At 38.5% G+C, this 21,552-nt stretch overlaps 1 protein-coding gene and 1 non-coding gene across 2 annotated transcripts in view; one reads left to right on the top strand and one right to left on the bottom strand.

Moving 5' to 3' along the window:
* The window catches only part of SOX5 (SRY-box transcription factor 5), a 1,010,647-nt gene that overhangs the window by 884,357 nt on the left and 104,738 nt on the right, over positions 1–21,552 (bottom strand). The window lies entirely within an intron of this gene.
* Positions 16,275–16,381, top strand: LOC122474105. The gene has a single exon (XR_006294797.1). It is a non-coding gene; the product is annotated as a U6 spliceosomal RNA (small nuclear RNA).

The following is a 21,552-nucleotide window of genomic DNA, read 5'->3' on the forward strand; positions in this document are numbered from 1 at the left end:
GATCTCCTGATTTGTGAGTTCAAGCCCCACATTGGGCTCGCACTGATAGCACAGATCCTGCTTGGGGTGTTTTCTGTCTCCCCCCCCCCACCCCCACCTCTGCCCCTCCCCAGCTCTCTATCAAAATAAATAAATAAACTTAAAAAAAAAGTCCATTTTGAAAATCAATGTGGCAACTAAACAGAGCAGAGAGCTGTCCTTTCATGATAAGGATCAGCTACACTTAAGAAAAAATTAAAATTTAAATCCTTCCTTTAAGAAGATAATTTGTTCACCATGGAATTGGTCTTATAAATATGGAAGCCATCATTCTAAAAGTACTTTGCAACTTGGGAGTAGTGCTGTGAATTGGTTGAGGGTGGAGCCAGACTGCCTGGGTTCAAATACCAATGCTACCATTTACTAGCTGTGTGACCCTGGGCAAGATAAATAACCTTCAGTGACTTACTTGCATGGTTTCGAGGAATAATTGAGCTAACACGTATAAAAAGTGGTTGGGATAGTGCACTCTATGTAAATAGAAATAAAAATATGTTACTAATTTTCATTATTAGAATAGTCTCTGACTCAAAATGTAAAAATACATGAATTGGTTTCAATATTTCTCAAATGGGAATGGGGTGAGGAAGACCCACAAAAGAAAAGCTTTTACAAAAGAAATTACAATGATACAGTCACTGCATGTTGCTTTCTCAACTAGCTCTTTTGGGGGGAACAAATTATACACACAGACAGACACACACACACACACACACACACACACACACCACACACACGTATGTCTGAACTTTACATGAGCACAAATACCTGCATTTCAAAATGCTAACCTTTATAAAAAGGCATGTTTTGTGGATCATGCAATATGTTCTTCACAATGTCTAATGCAGGCAAATATACAAATGTTTTTGTCAATAAACCTCCACATTATTTTTATTTAATTAAACAAACAAAAAAGCTAAAGGATCCTAAAAACAACATCCAGCACAACACGTGACATATATATTGTTCCCAGTTCGGCAAATGGCAACTCAATAAAGGGGACAAGTTGCATAATGAAACACTCACACCCTACATCTGTCATTGGCATTTTAAACTGTTTCAAAAGCTAGGTCAAGTGAAGGTGAAATTACTAGTTATCAATTTTTCACTGATACGAAATTTGAAGTTTTAAAAGAAAAATCAATGTTATTCCAAAAAGCCAAATCCATTAACACAGTTTTTCTTACCATGCATTTTACTCTAAAATTTACATTATCACTCATCAAACCATTTTTTAAAAAATCTTGGGAGGAGCAATTTAAGTACACACCAATAGTCTATTTGAAACATGAGCTAAAAGTTAAAGATTTCAAAGTGGAAAATACATGTTACACTTCTTTAAAGAAAATCTAATGCATAATTTTTACAAGATGCCAAAATCATCAAATCATTCATGTTATTAATCTTGTGTGTTTGCTGACTGGCAAGGCTTCCAGGGAGTCTGTCTCTAAAGGACTATAAAGCTTTCAAAATACAGTTATGAAAAGTGGTAAATCCACACTTATATTACCACTAAGACAAGAAGGTAGGTTTTCAAAAACTAGTATGAAAATTTAACCGCAACAAAATTATAGTTAAGAAAATTCTAATTTCATGTATATGATATTTATGAGTATGTGTGTTTAATATGTAAAATTCATTAAACCTAAAAGTATCAATAAAAGTAAAATAAATATCCACTCTATGAGGTAAAACAGAAAAAAAAAACAGTACCACACACACATTGATGTAGTTATGGTCTTCTGCTGAGGACAGTAATTTTGCTTCATTACAAAGATCCCAGTCCTTGGAGTTAAGAGATCAGTTTCTGACTTTATTGCATTCTCCTTGTTGATGCATTAGCAACTACATTTCTTAGCCTCTTGGATTACAGAGGTCTGTCTGGCAAAAAAACCTCATTTTCAAAGACCATTCACAAAATAAAACTTTGTAAATTTTATCTCCTTTGACAGCCATCAGCAGTAACTTTATTATTTATGCCAAGACAGGCAACCATGGTGGGGTCTTGGTTCTACCACTAAGCAGCTTACTTGCCAGTTCTGAGCCACAAATCTAGTCATATCTGAAATCTGAGTGTTGAAATGGATTATATCTGAGGTGTCTTTATGCTTGAAAATTGTATAATTAAGTTACCTTTTCCATATGGGACTTTAACCAAAATTCAGCTTTACTGCAGAAAAGATGGTTAAAATGTGCTCCCCAATCCCACAGAAGAGCAAATACAAAGCAGAAAGCTGTCTTAGTATTGTTTTTAAGAAAAAAGTCATATTCTTTGGTCTACTACAGCCAAGCAGTGTACATCTATCCATCTCTGTGTATATTTCAGATGATAAAACACAGGCTCTGAGAGATTATGCAATATACCCAAGATTATAGAGCTAGCAATTGGTAAAGCTGGGGTTCAAACTCAGACCCTTCTGACTGTGAGGCTTGATGCTTCACTTCTCAGGACAAAGCTCATTGAGAAGATGATAACTGAGAGGTAACTCTCTTGCTAAATCTATTAAATAGCCCACTGATGCTAAAGTTCCCATCACTTTCTACATTTCTTATGAAAGTTCTATCCATTCCTTGGTACCCAAGAAGGTAATTTCTATCTTTCACAGGGAAGTTATATTCAAGTATACCACACTAGCTGCTAATGACTGGCTAGAGAGGCAAGAATTAAGGTAAATGACTTGGTACTTGATAATGCATTTTATGATGATAATGGTACTTCTTGAAAATTAGTCAGACAGGTATGGGGGCTTGGTAACAGAGCCCAAGCAGAGAAAAGAAACAAAACAATGTACTTTCTAGTGCTTTTCTAGCAGGATTTCAAGATCTCTCTGATTACCGGGGGAAATTATTCCACTCTTTCCACTGGCTTATGGTTCCCTCAAAGCTTCGTGACAATGTTACCTCATCTCAGAAATCTCAAAGACTAGCAGATTGAGGACACTGAACAAGCAAGCATGTTTAATGTGACATCTTACAACATATATCCCAATGTCCTCACTGTATTTTATTGTAGTTTTCAGCACAGACTGGAGCCCACAGACCTGGATCTGAATGTTTGTTCTGCCATTTACTAGTGCTACGAGTTTGGTCAAAATTATAAATCTCTTGCTTTAGCTTCTTGTCCATTAAAGACTGATATTGCCAGGAAGCTCATGAAATTGTTGTGAGGAGTCAAATCACATATATAGAAGGACTGAGCACAGTGCCTACCCCATGAGAAGCTCCCAGTAAAAGTTAGCTGTTATTACTATTATCAAAAAGCAATAAGGGGTGTCTGGGTGGCTCAGTTATTTGAGCATCCAACTCTGGCTTGTCATAATCTTGCTGGTTCGTGGGTTCTAGCCCTGCCTTGGGCTCTGTGCTGACAGCTCAGAGCCTGGAGCCTGCTTCGAATTCTGTGTCTCCCTGGCTCTCTGCCCCTCTCCCACTCATGTTCTCTCTCTCTCTCTCTCTCTCTCTCTCTCTCTCTGTCTCTGTCTCTCTCTCAAAAATAAATATTGTTTAAAAAAGCAATAGGATATGAGAATTTGTATTTTTTAAAATAACCCTGATGACAGAATGCTGTTCATAGTAGTAATTAGGTCATGGAAAAAAAGTTCCACTTTAACAAGTTGCATACAAGATTAAGGACGTACATAATGTTGTATTTTTTTTAATTTTTTTAATGTTTATTATTTATTTTTTTGGGGGGGGGGAGCTCATATACAGCATGAGCAGGGTAGGGGCAGAGAGAGAGGGAGACACAGAATTCGAAGCAAGCTCCAGGCTCTGAGCTGTCAGCACAGAGCCAAGGTGGGGCTCGAACCCATGAACCACGAGATCACCACCCCAGCCGAAGTCAGACACTTAACTGACTGAGCCACCCAGGTGCCCCCATAATGTTTCATTAGAGGGGAAAAAATATACACATACAACTGATCCAATTATTAAAAAAAAAAAAAACCCTAGATTTCCACAAAAAAGCCTGGAATGTCTAGATGCATTCAGCAGTTGTTATTTGTGAATCAAATTTTATTTGCTTCTTTTTTGATCACCGGTGTTTTCTCAATCTACAATGACTATTTTGTAATAAAAATTTCATCTTTAATTTTCTTAAAAGAACTATATTCATACTTCAAAAATTAAAGTGAAATTTAAAAAAAATCTATATGAAGACAATGTCAGGTAATAAATATCAGAAATTAATGCCCTGATAGGATTTATGATCTACTATAAAATTAAAAGCCTGAAAATCAAGGTGATTATTTTCACATGGTTAAAATAGTGCTTAAGGCTTTGTATTAAGCAAAACAGATGATATGACATATTAACACTAAATATTTTTAAAATCCAGGGCAAATCTATAATACCTTTTAAAATTCAACATGTATTAGTTTCTAACGATTTTTCCATGGGTGAAATGTTACAGACTTATCTTTTAGCACCAAAAGACACCCGATTTGGTTTGTAGTACACACTCACGTATGGCTTATTATCTACTCATAGAAGTTGGCCACAGCAAAATGGGATGTTTCTACAAAAATGAGTAGGAAAAATTACTAAAATTGTTTTCAATTGGACTAGAGAAAAAGTACTGTTAAACGGACATTCGAAACATGCTTTTTGAAGCAATCAACAAGTAATATTCTTTTTGAAGGGGATCATGGGAGTTAACTCGATAAGAACAGCCCCTTGGCTAAGGATGAACTGTTCATCTTGCTTTGGTCACGACAGAGTGCTAAGGATAGACGTCCATTTAAAGGTTGTGATGTAGTAATCAATATTGAATTCTCTGATGTTTTAAATGTAAGGCTGATTATGCAGGGAAACTGAGGGGGAGGGTGGGGAAATCACAGAAGTAAGAACCCAAGTTCATTTTGCAGCCCTACACTTGAAAATGTAGCAGCACCCCTCATCATCTTCCTGAATCTCGGTGACTTCTCAGTAGTTCTGCCCACACTAGACCTTCTTTGTAAATTATGCAGACCAAGCTGTATGCCTTGTTCTCTCTATATGCTTCCCCAAAAGTTTACTTCTCTCATTATAAATCTTTGTTTTCTATATAAAACTCAACCTAAACCTGAAATGCTAGCTTCTTGCCCTTTAAATGTGAAAAAGGACATGGTCTACCATGTCCAATGTCACTCCAATATGGGATTATTCAGAGATACACATGGACAGAACACAACAGGGAAAGAACTGTGTCTCAGAAGTTGAGAGAGGGGAAATTTCCCAGATGAAAGACGTGAATCACAGTGTCAAACACTATGAGATACGAAGTCAGGTAGCACTGCAAAGAGACCACACAATCTGCATATGAGAAGGTCATCAGTGTCCTTTACCAGAGTAGTAGAAATGACCTGGTATGAGTGGAATAGTGATCATGGTGGGGAAGGAAAGGTAAGGGAGAAATTGAGGAAAACAATTACAGAGAATAGATTGCCTTCAAGGTGCTAGGGCTATGTATAGAAAGAGAGTCACAAGGCATTGTATGAATTTGTTTGAGCCTCGGAAGTGTCATGGTTTGACTCCTCTGCCTGAGAGGGAAGCCATCCTCTGTGTCCCAACAGACCCTTTGTTGAAATCTCAAAAGCTGAGCTATTACTAGCACTACTTCCTGGACATTTTCTGCACTCACCAGAAAGGCCCCTCTCTTCTCGGCACTGCCCCTCCACCAACTAATGGAGATGTGGTATTGCCTGCATATGTTCCCTTCCATTTTCTCCTGGTAAAAGGACACCTTTCCTTTTAGAGAATACATTCCAAGCAATTTTACTGGAACCAGCCACCTCCACTCCAAAACATGGAGGCATTTAACTGAGGACAGCTCAATGGAAGCATGCCATCTCCCTGGCCACATTGAATGATTCAAAAAAGGCACAGAATCCTAAGTAGGCCAGTCATAAGAAACCTCCTGGGCCTACCAAACAACAACAACAACAACACTATACGCTCTTTCTCTGGAAATACTAGTTAAAAGAGTGTCATAGCCTAGAGCTGCTTCTGTAAGAAGAAAGCTGCCTGTGCACAAAGCTAATATAGAGAGGAGCAGAGTAATGGGAAAAGGGATGTGTACTCTGTCCTGATGATATGTTGTGCCTAACGTGTCATTTCCTGAACTTCCTCGTGATATGAGCCAATAAATATCCTCTTTGCCTAAGTTATTTCAAATTGGGTCTTTATCATTTTCAAGAAGAGATTCCTAATCCCATTCACACCTCACTGATCGTATGTTTCTGAATATTACAGGAATCTGTACCAAGGGAATCCCTCTATTCCACTAGATTCTACATTTCTTGAGGGCAGGAAAGACATGCATCTACCATAATGACTTACACATAGTATCTGACCAATAAATATTTACTAAAACAAATGAGCAAAAGCAGTTCCTTTATGGTGCACCATCAAGAGCTAAAATTAAACAACTCAGCAACTAAATGAGAAGATCACAACAAATAATATACAGTGATCTGGTTTGCTGTGCTGGTTCCCCTCCATCTGTCTAACAAGACTGTCCTAAGCATGTTTATTCCTGTGTCACTCCTAGCTCCATCTCCTTCTCACCTTGTTCACTCAAGTGGGAATGGAATATTCATATTTTAAACTGGATTTACAGACGTGGAAATTGTCTGTCTACGCAATTGTCAATCTTTTTGAGAAGATTAAAATTGCATTAAGAACAAGAATAAGGGAAAACTCATTGCTAGACATAGCCCTTGAAATCAGGAAATATATGTGCTAGCATGATGCCCTGCACATACTGCCTGTTGTTCAATAAATATCTGTTAAATAAGGAAACATCCTAGATGGGGACAATTTGAAATTTCAGTCAGTAAAAATCTGAGTCAAATTTAGACTGCTGACTAAATGGAGAAGAAGAAAAAGGCAAGAGGTAAAGGTCTAAAAAAAAAAAAAGTCTTTCTTGGCTTGGACAGCCATATTCTGCTACTGGCCAGTGTCCCAATACTGGCTCTTCCTTGTAGTGTGTGTTTTATGAATCCCTAGAAAATCACCTTGCTATGGTTCTTGGTCACTGGCAATGCCATAAACGCTGACTGAAGGAACCCCCTCAGCTCCCACATCAGACAACCAAGCTCTAGTCTTTCTGCTAAGGGTGTCTTCCTCTGGACAGGAAATTCTTCAGAGTAGGGGTGGGAGTGGGGAGAGAGGCAGTGGCTGAAGACACCATAATTGGCTCCCTTCTAGAGGATTCACATATCACCAACCTCCAGAAGACTACAACTTTTTCCTACTAGTTGTGGAAATGGGGCTTATTCCTACTGCATCCCTGTCTCTTTGCCATGGGCTCTCGCCTTCTGACTTTTGCATGCTTATGATGGGCACCAGAACCTATGCTCCCATAGGCCAGTCCATACACCAAGCTCCCTGAGTGGTTCCCCCACATCCTGTCCACATGAGTTTTGTGGGAGCAGGAGTGAAGAAGAGGGAAGAACGAGAGCAATACCTACGCAGCCTTAATTCTCTAAACTGGAATTCTCACTACCAGACTCTTCATCAATCCTATTATACTCTTCCTTCCTCTGCCCCTCACATACCCTCTCCAGGTGAGAGAGAGGCAAGCTGCAAAATAAGCACACAAATGAGATTTCTCAGTCTCCTAGCAAATCCTGAAGAGATGGCTTGACCCACATTATTCCTGGTCCTTTTGGAGCCCTGCCACAGCTCTCATACAACTCAGTAAGTCAAATATAATGACCTGTTATATAGGTGAAATGACTGCATATCCTGGTTTTGAAAAACATGACTTTGCTATGATTTGGGCCACATCCCACAAAGTTCATGGATCCACCTTTTACCAGATAATCATCTGAGGTTGCTAGTCGGGAAAGAATTCTTACCGTAGGAAATTCCCATTTACTCTTTTCCACTGGTAGGGCTAGGATGAGAACCCGGGATTTATTTCCCAATCCAGAGCCTCTCTCCTGACACACTGAGGAAAGGAACAATAATTTCCTAATATAACCCTGGAAGCAGAAAAATAATCAGAAATGAAAAGAAAAAAAGCCCTCCTCTGTCCTTCTGTATAAAACAAATAATCCTCTACATCATCCTACACTGCATGTGTGATAAGGGGCTCCATCCTCTCTTGTATCATATTTGGTATTCGAGCAATCTTTCTCCTCCTACAGTCCACCTAATCTTATGAAACATAATTCTTTTCTCTCTTCCTCCTCCCTACACACACTAAATTCCTGATTCTCCTGGAGTATGTGCAAACTATTACACTAACCTTCTTTTAAACCAAGAACCATACTTCAACCTAAATCAGCTGTTGGACAAGTGTGTTTACTATTTTATATTATGAGCTTGGTTTTTAGCATCTTTTATGACAAAAGCGTTGATTTTTCCCCTTTACAAAGTGTCTGTGGCATTCTGTGGCGGCATGCTACAGGCACAAGTTCATGGCAAGTTCAGAGGAAAGGAATGTTCAAAGAAAACCGAACCCAAAGCATTGTGGGTAGTGATATGGAAAGTTGACAAAACAATGATAAACAATGGGGGGAAAAAGAAATAATTAAGTGTTCTGAAGCACTGTATCAGCATTTTATGCATTGTTAACTTTTTTTTAGGAAACTGTTTTATTGTGTGTGGTTTCATGGAGAGATACTAACCCAGTCTGTTGAAACACCCTTCTACATGTATAATGATTATAAAACTTTTTTTTTTTAATAAAAAAGAAAATGGGCAAATATGTCTGCCTGAGATAAGGCCTTCTGAACAAAAATATAATACATGGAAATCCTTTCTTGAAGTGCTTTGTGGATTTAAGGAGGTAGGAAACTTAAAACAGTAGAGTTACAGTAAACACGTAAGTCTAAACAAGGTGTGAAAAATTGAACTATATGCTGCAACAGGCAAAACAAGAAGTAAAAGTAGCTAACAGAGGAAGGTAAATGCTTTACAGATACAAAGGTACTTCTGAAAAACAATTTGAGCTCGTGAGATCTGTCAAAGAGACACATTTTGAATACTGGTAAAATGCAATCCTACATCAATCACAGTTCAGCCTATATTTACTGTCTTGTTAGGTCCATTTCAATGTAGATTATGTCCTTGTATTTGCACTCATTTAGTTTCTGGAATGATTTTAGGCACTACGGATTTGTGAGTGGACAGAACACACAAAACTCCCTGCACCCATGAACATTACATTCTAGTGAGCAGAGAATACAATCAACACAATAATTAAGCATATGTGTATGAGAACATGGTGCATAAAAGGAGAAAATAAAGCAAAGAAAACAGATGTATTGTCAGGGGTTGGGGCAGTAGGGGGAGGTCTGCTGTTTTAAAAGTCATAAGAGGAGAAGTTAATGAGGTCACAATTGATCAGGCTTGAAGGAGGTAAGAGAGTAACCGTTCACTTAACTGAGAAGTGTGTGAGCAAAGAGCATATTCAAAGGTCCTGAGGTGGGAGCCATCCCAGTAAGTTAGATGAATATGAAGAAAACTAGGGTGGATGTTGGAGAGGAAACAAGGAGTGGAATGGTTCATAATGAGTTAAAATGGTAACTAGGGAATGGGAAGGGTCAGGAGATCATAGGTATTATAAGGACATTAGCTTTTATTCTGAGGGAGAGGAGAAGCTATAGAAGTATTCTACAAAGTGACATGATCTGAGATATCGTATGCTAACCATTTCTTTCCATAAGACATTACAATATACAAGTTTTGAAGCCTTTTAAAAAAAATGTTTGAGAGAGAGAGAAAGTGCAAGCAGGGGAGGGGCAGAGAAAGAGGGAGAGAGAGAATCCCAAGCAGGCTCAGCACCATCTGTGCAGGGCCCAACATGGAGCTCAATCCCACAAACTTCAAGATCATGACATGAGCTGAAGTCAACAGTCAGATGCTTAAACAGCTGAGTCACCCAAGCACCCCCAAATTTTCAAATTTTGTCCATTTTGTGCTATGTTTTTTAAAACATCTTTTATGGGCCTCAAAACCCAAAAGGACAAGATGGGTCCAGGAAGTAAAGACAGAAGTGAAAATATTGTATAATGGTTACCATAATATCACTTTCTTTCCATGAATACCTAAGATACTACATGAATTAAGTGATTTTCATCACACCCTGCTAAAGATCACTGATTGAATCCATAGTACCAGCCAGTAAGTGTGATCTGCCTTAGCATACCAAACCAATTTGATTCTGTCATATCTTAGAGAGACAATTTACTTCTTCTTTATATAAAACAGGTCGCTAGAAAGAAAGAAGGGACATACATTGTTGATGTTGATGTCACTCAAGTATCTGTTCGTTTTGTTCAGCACATGTAAGAGGCTAGAACAAGAATGAGTTGTCATAGTTTCAGAGATGTTTGATAAAGAAGCACTGAGACTGGACAGCTGGAGGAAGGATAAAATCTCCTAGCAGGCCAGGCTGCACAATAATCAGTATTGACTCAAATCAGATGCTATTGTGCATTATCAATATAACAGGCTGAGACTGGAGTTTTCTTTAGAGGAAAAGCTGTTTTGAAATAACACGGTAAATGGGGCGCCTGGGTGGCGCAGTCGGTTAAGCGTCCGACTTCGGCCAGGTCACGATCTCGCGGTCCGTGAGTTCGAGCCCCGCGTCAGACTCTGGGCTGATGGCTTGGAGCCTGGAGCCTGTTTCCGATTCTGTGTCTCCCTCTCTCTCTGCCCCTCCCCCGTTCATGCTGTCTCTCTCTGTCCCAAAAATAAATAAAAAACGTTGAAAAAAAAATTTTTTTAATTAAAAAAAAATTAAAAAAAAAACACGGCAAAGCAGGCTTTTTCAACACCCATTCTAGTACAGTGCTACCTACAATAGCTGCAAAATGTCCTGCTTTCTTGTCAACTATACATACAGGACTTGGTCAGTAAATCCTTCACTTATTCTATATTCAAAAATTTGAGAAGCTTCCAGAAACCTACAGTCTTTAAACTAGTGTTTAACAAGGAAGTGGATATTGGGGAGGTATGAGGAACGAGCTAGTTCGGGATAGGAGGTTGCTGATATTTCAAGGTTCTCTAAACACATTTCATATTTCAATGCTACAACCTTCTTGAAATGTCTCTAGGATAAAAGACAAGGAACTATTCCCTTTCAAACAGAAGAATAGGGGTCTGTAAAACCTAATCATTAGGGACTTAGCCAAGTTAAAGATGCATTTCAAAGTCTGAAGAGAAGAAACATTCCTATTAAGCATTCAACTATAAGCCAGGCCACTGTATTTGTGTGTATGTGTGTTTGCATGTGTGTGTATTATGATTCCCACTCTATACATGAGGAAATTGAAGGACATATTCAAGGTAGATGCAGGAGCTTGGGCAAGAATGGGAATGTAATATTTTGAGGGTGAATGCAAATGGCACAGAAATAGAAAGTTAGCAATGGCACATGAAATTTATACGAATTTACCTGTAGAAGATGCTCTTGTGTACTATTCACCCAACAACTAAAGATCTTCCCTTCAGTTTGAAGCACTCACTGTCCCAGCTGCTGGCAGCACTGAATGCTAACAGCTCACAGCTGATCCCCTCTCTGGGCACTGGCTCCGTTGAAGGGAGCTGCCTCGCTGGAGGCTAAACTCCTCCCCAGGGGCAGCAAATGTCTAATGACTGCTAAATAAAGAGGTACAAAGGACAGCCCCCTACCTCAACTCAGGATAACTCCGAATGGCCAGCCCAGCTCTAGAGCTCCCCATAGGATTGGCTGTGTCCTCTGCTGCAACTGCATCTCAATTCAAACTCTCCATCTGCCCATCCTGCTTCCCTCACCCCTCATAGGTATTGTTCCCAAGAGCACACAACAATAAACCTCATAGATGCAAATACCAGAGGCTGAGAGTATGTTTCCAAAGGAAGCAGACAAAGGCAACACCACAAAAAAATAGACACTAGATGATAACGTTTCCCTCTCTCTGAACGAATGAGATTAAAATGTAGTGACTGATTCTACTGGGCACTTCCATGGGCTAGTGTTAGTTTCTAATGCAATTCCCATTATAACTGGAAGCAAGTCACAAGTACTCATACTGTTACAAAATGCTTGTGTTTAAGTTAAAATGATAATGAGTCATTGACTTAAATGAGGAATTGTCAATTAGTAAGTGATTTTATAGGGACTGTGAAGTCCCTCTGTATCTCATGGAAGCTATCTGGTGGTCAAATCTGGTATCAAATATATCTAATTAACTGCATATCCCTTAACACAGTAAAACATGTTTTCTTGAGAAGCTTGATAAATATTTTATTAATTCCATAATTGTGTAGGAGTCCAAGGAGAGTAAAAAAAAGGGGCAAAAAGAAAAATATATTTCATAGTAACAGACTGCTGAGTTTCATGTAGATCCAAAGAGAGACTCATTATTAAAGAAATAACTTGAACATTAAGACCAGGAAATAACGATCATAAGGAGTCAGAATGGGTTAAAGTGGTAACATAAAGAACATATCAGATATACCATACTGGGCATCAGTTAAGATACCTCATGATGATTTTGTTGAGGTCAAGGCAGAGATATCAGCTGAAAAATAATATAAATAGCTAAGGTTATAAAATGCTGGACAACTATATCCAGAGAGAACAGCTACCATAATTGATAGTTGGAAGGAAAATTTTTGGTGGCTCCACGTTTTCTCTTTCTCATCTTGTCTTGGTGATCTACAAAGGAATGGGGGCACATAGGGAGGGCCTGGATTTATAGGCTAGAAGCAAGTGTTGATGCAAACAGGGCTGACTTTATTTTCTAAGACGAAAATTCACTAGGACAGGCACAACATGTTATCTAAAGAATTATTATACAATCTTAATCAGAACTGTACAATACAATCCTACAACAGGCAATAACATGAAGTAAAAAAGGTATCACAGCACAGAACTTTCCAGATTATGGAGACCTCAAAGATTAAGTGTTACTCAGAAGACACTGGCAACTGACATTTAACAAATATATATTGAGCCTCTCACATATGCCAGGAATTGCTTTATGCACTAAAGATATAGCTATGAACAAGAGATACAAGACCCTGTTGCATTCTAATGGTGGGAGAAGCAGAAAGATAATAAATAGCTAAAAAAAATCTATTATGAAAATATCCTGTCATGATGACTGCTATGAAGAAAACAAAAACATGGCACTATGATAAAAAGAAACTGAAGCTACCTTAGACTGAATTCAAGAGAAAGCCTTCCTGAAAAGGTGGCATTTGAGCTAAGGGCTCAATAGCAAGTTAAAAAATCAGCTATTTGAAGGTAAGAGAGAAGAATATTCCAGTCAGAGAGGACCAATGCTAAAAGGCCTCATTTGGATAAGCTTGGAGAGCATACTCATTTGGCTGAAACATACTGAGTGAAAGATATCAAGGTTAAGAGTTGAAATCAGAGACATAAGCAATAGTCAAAGCTTTATGCATTGATACATGGAAGAGACATAATGGATTTGTTTGGAAAGATCACTCTGGCCGATATTCAAAGAACCAAATACTACAGGGGGAGGTGGTCAGAATGGAAATTCAGAAACCATATAAGAAGCTATTGCTCTATGGGGCTCCTGGGTGGCTCAGTCAGTTAAGCCCCCGACTTTGGCTTGGATCATGATTAAATGGTTCCGGACTTTGAGCCCCGCATTGGGCTCTGTGCTGACAGCTCAGAGCCTGGAGCCTGCTTCAGATTCTGTGTCTCCCTCTCCCTCTTCCTTTATGCTCTCTCTCTCTCCTTCAAAAGTAAATAAACATTTAAAAAAAGAAGAAGAAGAAGAAGCTATTGCTCTAGTAGGCAAGAGATGATGATAACAGGAAGCTCTACAAAAGTGAAATTTAACGAGACCAATCATAAAGCTTGTTTTTATACCCACAACCGCTCCCCCTCAACGACAGCACAATATAAGATAGGAGATTCATGAGTGAGAGAAGCACAGATTTTAAAAGAATAGGGTAAAATAAAATGGTGGGGGTATGTCAAATGGACATGGAGGCCAACCTGCAAAAGCTTCCAATGGCCAAAGCTAGAACAATTTGAGCAACAAAATGAATAATATAGTATGGAATTATAATCCAAAGTATCAAATATCCATGAGTCCACACTATTTTTAAATGAATGATTGAATAGACAAATGGGAGAAACTGACAAATTTCCCATATAGAATTCCAAACAATTTATGTAAATACTCTGCCTCAAGGAGATGGAGTTTATTCGCATCTTGAGTATGGACTGCTCTTCCAAAGAGTACAGTACAGAAAGAGAATAAAGTAACCTCACAATAGAGAAATCATAGCCAGGTGGTCAACGTTAGTGTCAGCGATAAGTCAAGTTGACAGTAAGTGCCCTTGATATAGTAAAAAATAGTACATTTTTGTGATCTCCCTAAAACCCATAACCTCAGTACAATCATAAAAAAAAAAATTAGACAAACACAAATTGAGAGACATTCTATAAAATACCTGATTGCCAAGATCATGGAAAACAAAGAAAATCTGAGAAACTCTTACACTTCAGTAGAAAGTACTGAGACATGACAGCTAAATGTAGAATGTATCCTGGATGAGATACTGGAACAGAAAAAGGACATTTGCCTACAAACTAAGGAAACCCAAATAAAGTAGACAGTTAATAGCAACGTGCCAATGTTGGTTACTTAGTTGTGCCAAACAGCACAGTAATATAAAATGTAAACAGCAGGAGAAACTGGATGGAGAATATATGGAAACTCCATACTGTCTTTCAACTTTACAATTTAAAACTATTATAAAATTAAAGGTTATTTTATTTAAAAAAAAAAATCATAAGGACCTTGGATTGGTTCCCATCAACAAAAGTATGGCATCTAAAAAATGGAAGCCAAGGGCCTCCTTCACTCAGTCTTATTGAAACACAGCCATAGTGCAGAAATGCAGAAAAATGCTCCAGAAGAATGCAGAAAAATGCTCCAGAGAGTAAGCAGAATGGACAGAGGACTTAAACTCATGACACATGAGAAACAACTAAAAATACTGCAAATACTTAACCTAGGAAACAAGGAAAGCAAAACAGCTATCTCAAAATACATGAGGTTTTTGGTTTTTTGGTTTTTTGTTTTTTTGTTTTTTTGTTTTTTTTTTACAAAGAGTGAGTATTGGACCTTCTCCTAAGTCTGAAACTACGGCACTTGGTAAAAATGGAGGGAAGACTGTGTGTGAGTGGGAAAATATCTATTCAAGAAAAGGAAGAACATTTTAAACCTAGCATTGCCTGCCCTGAGAGGCAAACACATGCCCTTCCAATACTGAGCATTCAAGCTTCTGCTGGAAAGACGTTTGTCCAGCAGTTGTAGAAGACGAGATGGGTATTTGAACTCCACGGGACTTTCTAGGTATTCAATACAAAAATTTAATGTCATCCTGCTTCTCTACCAGCATTTAACTGTTGATAAAACTGGTAGTGCCCCACATCAAGGTTACAGTAATTTGTATATTCTATTCACTTTTAATTTTTTATTAAGGAATTTATTAATTTTACCTTTTAAAATGTATTATAAGGTAGGGAGTAGTTAGACCTTCTCAACTCTGTTAATAGAATAATATGGGGGTGCCTGGGTGGCTCAGTCGGTTGGGTGGCCAACTTCGGCTCAGGTCATGATCTCGCGGTCTGTGAGTTCGAGCCCCACATAGGGCTCTGTGCTGACAGCTCAGAGCCTGGAGCCTGTTTCAGATTCTGTGTCTCCCTCTCTCTCTCTGACCCTCCCCTGTTCATGCTCTGTCTCTGTCTCAAAAATAAATAAAACGTTAAAAAAAAATTTAAAAAAAAAAAGAATAATATGGAGTAACATATTCATACTTCTTCAGCACAGATCTCACTCTGGAATTCAAGATTCACCTATCGGGGGCACCTGGGTGGCTCAGTCGGTTAAGCGTCTGACTTCAGCTCAAGTCACGATCTCATGGTTTGTGAGTTCAAGACCCGCGCTGGGCTCTGTGCTGACAGCTCAGAGCCTGGAACCTGCTTCATATTCTGTGTCTCCCTCTCTCTCTTTGTCTCTCCCCCTCTCCCTCTCCCTCTCAAAAATAAATAAAAATTAAAAAAAAAAAAAAGATTCACCTATCCAATTGTTTATTTGACCCCTCCACTGGAATGTCTGATACACATTTCCAATTCAAGTCGTCCAATACAAAATTTGTTTTTCCATCTAAACCTCCCTCAGTCTCATCAACAAATACTAATCTATACCTAATCTCTGTCCATTTATCTCCTACATCCATTTCATTAGCACAGCCTCAAAAACCTGTATGTTGTACTCACTTTGGCAGCACATACGCTAAAACTGGAACAATACAGAGAAGATTAGCATGGCCCCTGTGCAAAGAGAACACACAAATTTTTGAAGCGTTCCATATTTTTTGTATAGTAACATGATAGCTATTCTTGTGGTGAGCATAGCACAACATATGAACTTGTTGAATCACTAAGTTATATGCCTGGAACTAATGAAATACTGCCAACTATACTTCAATTTAAAACATTTTTAATTTTTTTTAATTTTTTTTAACGTTTATTTATTTTTGAGAGACAGAGACAGAGCGTGAGCAAGGGAGGGACAGAGAGGGAAACACAGTATCTGAAGCAGGCTCCAGGCTCTGAGCTGCCAGCATGAAGCCTGATGTGGGGGCTCAAACTCACGAACCGTGAGATCAAGATCTGAGCCAAAGTCAGATGCTTAACTGACTGAGCCACACAGGTACCCTTAAAACATTTTTTAAATAATAATTTAGGGCACCTGGGTGGCTCAGTTAAGCATCCGACTTGACTTCGGCTCAGGTCATAATCTCACGGTTCATGAGTCCCAGCCCCACATCGCGCTCTCTGCTGGGAGAGAGCATGGAGCCTGCTTGGGATCCTCTGTCCCCCTCTCTCTCTCTGCCCCTCCCCTGCTAGAGCATGCTTGGTTAGGCTTTCTGTCTCTCAAAAATAAACATTAAAAAAAACAAAAGTAAGGGGCACCTGGGGGGCTTAGTCAGTTAAGCGTCTGACTCTTGGCTTTGGCTCAGGTCATGATCCCACAGTTCCTGAGATTGAGCCCCACATTGGGCTCTGCTCTGACAGGAGGGAGTCTGCTTGGGATTCTTTCTCTCCCTCTCCCCTCTTCCCCACTCATGATCTCTCTCTCTCTCTCACGCTCTCAAAATAAATAAATTTAAACACTGTTAAAAAACAAAAATTAAAAATAAGTAAATAATTTAAAAACCTTATATGTTTGTTTGTCAACTTCTCTCCATCTTAACTACCAACCCTAGTCTAAACTATTCCTTCCTACCTAGACCACTGCAATGGTTTCCTAACTGGTGCCCCTGCTTCTACGCTTTCTCCTTGAAATTTATTCTCCAGAAAGCAGCCAGAGATTATGTGCCCATGTGTGCAAAACACACACACACACACACGGTCACATCTTCTTACACACACACTTCTTACACATCTCTTATAGTTTACCATCACACTTCAGAAAATTCCTAACTCCTTACTCTGTGGTCTGGTTCTTGTCAATCCCTATAAACTCTTCTTACCATTTTCCTCTTTGCCCATGCTCCAACCACATTAGCCTTTTCTCTATTCCTCAATAACCTCAATTGGTTTCTCCCTTAGGGATATTGCACCAGCTGTTCTCTCTGCCTAATATGTTATCCCCATGATCTTCAAATGTCTGGTTCCTTCTTGCTATTCTAAAATAGCCATTAAGGCACTCTTCACCACGTTTTATCTCTCTGCATAGTACTTATCACTAGTTGACATGGTCTCGTGTTGCTTTTGTCTGCAAGTTGTCTGAGAACAGGAAGCTTGTATACCTTATTTACAGTGTAGCCTCAGCACCCAAAACAGAATTGGAATATAATAAGCAGTCAGTAAATATTTGCTCGATGAGTAATTTTAATAGTATGAGAGATGATGACTCATGTGTCATCTGACTTGAAATGTTCAAGTGTACTTTTCTAATATTCGAAAAAATAAAACCAATCTTCTAAAATACAACGAACAATTAATTCATAATAAAAATCAAACGATGGTTTTCTCCTATTTTTCTTCAACACTTCCCAAATTCACCTTGGCACATTCCAGTCTCTGTGTGTATGTCTGCAATATTGCCTGACTAAAATCATTTCTCCTGGAATGCTCTCTAATGCCGAATATCATCCATGTAAATATAATTTGTGAATTATCCACTTTTAAGACCCAATGACACATGTTACCTTCCCTTTGATGCATTCTCTAATTAACGTCTATCTTGTGTGCACCCAAAATACTTTGGTCTTTAATGACAACCCCATCTCAGTGAGAGAGCTAGGTATTAACAGATAAGAGTTTCTCAAATTTGGTTCCTTAGGACACCAGGACTTGAGACAATGTGTACAATTCACATGAGCTTGGGAAATACTGCGAAATATATATACTACTTTGGGGCATTCACAACACAGTAAAATTAAAGGATCTGGAAAAAGTCCCATGGTAAGTACTGTGTAGGATTTAAGTTTCTGGAACCCAAATTTTGTTTTCCATTATTTGATCACAGAATCATCAACTGTTTAAAAAAAAAAAAACAGATATCATTAACATCTCACAGAAGATAGCCTGAGATATACCTGAATAATGGTTAAGACCACAGGTTTTGGAAGTTGCTAAATTGGATGACTTCAATTTTAATCTGGCCTCCAACAATTATTAAAGGAGTAACTATGCACAAGTAACTGATCTTCTCTGGGGCTCCACCTTCCCATCTTTGAAACAGAGTTGAACAGGACGATCTCATAGGATAAGTGTAAGGATTGAAAAAGAGTGGCATGATCCCTGAGACCTAGTAGCCACTTTGTAAATGGTAGCCACCACTAGAATAGTCATTTTTATCACGGTTGTACCTCAGTGTTCACTTGAGTATCTCCCACAAGATGGAACAGACACCATGCAAAGAGACTTAAGGGTTTGCAAACTGTGGGCATGCTTTGGGCAGAACAGCTAAGGCAAGAATCCTCGCACCAGGTCCCAAATGCCTCAGGCCTCACACCATCCCTATTGCCTTACATAGAGTTTAATTCAAGATTTATGTTACCATCCTTGTCTTCTGAGGCATTAGACTTTACAACCCCTTACTTGGAAGTCCTCAATTAATATTTGTTGAATTGCTTGATCTCAATGGATTCTGACCTCCTTCAATTCTCATCCACCAGAAACTCCCCACCACCTCAAAACAACACCTGAAATCTTTAACATAGATCTCTTTCAAAAGAGTAATTCACTCAAGCAATGATTTATATATTTAAAACCTAAGTTAGGAAGAAGGTAAAATGTATAGCTCAAAAAATTCTCAAGTCTGATGTGCACTTCCTTCACCAACTGGTCAATAAGACAGTCCATAGTGCTGAAGAAATTCAGAGAATAAAGAGGTCCCTTGGGACTGGCTGTTAATGCCAACTCCCAGAAAGTAGGAGGCATTGTTACATGGAGGGAGCTACAGCTGATGACCTCCAGAGGGCCATTTCACCCCTGAGCTTCTATTCAATCATTGGAATTTAAAATAGAACACTAAAAAGAACTTTAAGAGATCATCAAGGCCATCCCCCTGCCTGTTAGAATATTTTTATATCTCCAAGTTCAATGTTGAAGTGTGAAGGCTCAAGCTGCAAGAGAAATTGATGGGTTAGAGGGCAGGAAAGCTTAGGGGGAGAAAAGAGAAAGGAAAAGAAAAATCTGAGGATAAAGGAATTTATGCCCTCCCAATTAACCTTACCAAGGCCCTCAAAATTCCCAAGGCAACCTTGATTCTACCTTTCTTTCTTTTGTTTTCAAATATGGAATTTTCCCCAGGACTAATGTTAGAATTGAGCATATTCTTCCTTTGATTTATGAGAACATTCAGGGAATATAAGGTCATGAAAGTTACCAAACCAGCTGGCTTCAATGCAAAGTAATTAAATAGAAAGTCTTAAAAACTTAAAATCCTTACTAGACTTGTTTCAGAAGAATGTTACATTTATCTTCTTCCACATTTAAAGTACTCATTCTTATATTTTTAAAATATTTATTCTAGATTTACGTGAACCTTCCCCTGATGATAGCAGTGGACCCAATTCAGAAAATCTGAAATTAGAGCATCTGTATTTGTGGTTAAAACTACTCGTGAACAACATTTCAGGAAATACGTGGTTACGGTAATTAGATAACCATAAATGTCTGTTAGAGTTCAGAAAAGCAAAGTTAAGTGCTGGAAATTTTTTCCTAAAAGAAAAAAAAAACACTACAATGGGACATAAACAGAAACAAAAAAACAAACAAAAACAATAACAACCCTGATTTCTTAAGAAGTTGAACAAAGCTGCATACTTAAGTGGTTATGCTCTAAACCTAAATGCAATCTACTCAAAGGGGCATTAAGATGTGGGTTTATAAGCTTCCCTATACTGGGTAAAATGCACATACCAAGAATTGTGCTATTTATTTTTAAATTCCTTTGATATGATCCTTAAATTGTACTTAATAATACCTTATAGACCTGGGCCCACCCAGGGGCTTTCATGACCCCTCTACTCTAATACTGTCTTTAAGGCCACTCGGACCCTTTGAAAGCCTCTTACGTTCTAGGTTTTATAATTCCTTTGTAGTACACATATTCAGATACACACAGGTTAGTAATTTCTCTAAGAAAAATGATGTTTGAAACGACACTCTTGCAGGCGTACTCCTGAGCACACACACACAAGTAAATCACCTACATCCAGCAGCTGGAAAACAGAGCCAATTTCTGGTAAATGGACATGATAGCCAATTAAAGGACACCAAGTGGTAGCAAGTCTAGATGGTGAAACATGAGACAATTTTCTGTGACTTTTGCTTGAGGAACCAAGGCATGCTTTAATAGAGTGGCTTCAGGTGTTGATACTCTATCAATGTCTACATCTCTCTGATTGAGCGTGACATAATAGCTGTTTCATTTTTGAAGACCTAGCATTTCCATTTTCTTATATCCTATAGATATCCAAGAGCGAAGAGAGTTGCCACATTACATATCTCCAAATAAAACCATAGGGTAGTCAAATTAATCTAATTATCTGTGACCCAATTTGATAATACTGCTAAAAGCAATGTTAGAAAGGACTTCTCTAGAGTATGTTCTTTCTTTTCTCAGTCATTCTCTTGTTCTAATAATCTGGCTGAGAAAATACTCTTTCACACTGAAAATGCACCTGCTTAGATATTTTATCCATAAACTTGAACTATGAAAATGTGTGCTCTATTTACAGGTATTTGGAAAATGTAATGATGAGACACTCAAAATTGTCATCACCTTAACAAAGGTCTGAAAAATTCTAAAGTTTGATCCAGCATCATTTTCACATTTAACAATTATACTCAAGCAAGTATTCTCAGGTGACTTAAACAGGTTCAGCAAAGGTCAGAAATATCACTTGCTCATAGTTCTCTCTATGAGGCTGGCTGGCCACAGTGAGTTTTCTACTTGCTTCTTTCATTTCTCACTTTGATCCACCCTTGACCCTATTGACTTTGGTCTCTGACTCACAGATACAAAC

This window comes from Prionailurus bengalensis, chromosome B4, assembly GCF_016509475.1.
Source record: "Prionailurus bengalensis isolate Pbe53 chromosome B4, Fcat_Pben_1.1_paternal_pri, whole genome shotgun sequence".
Taxonomy (NCBI): Eukaryota; Metazoa; Chordata; class Mammalia; order Carnivora; family Felidae; genus Prionailurus; species Prionailurus bengalensis.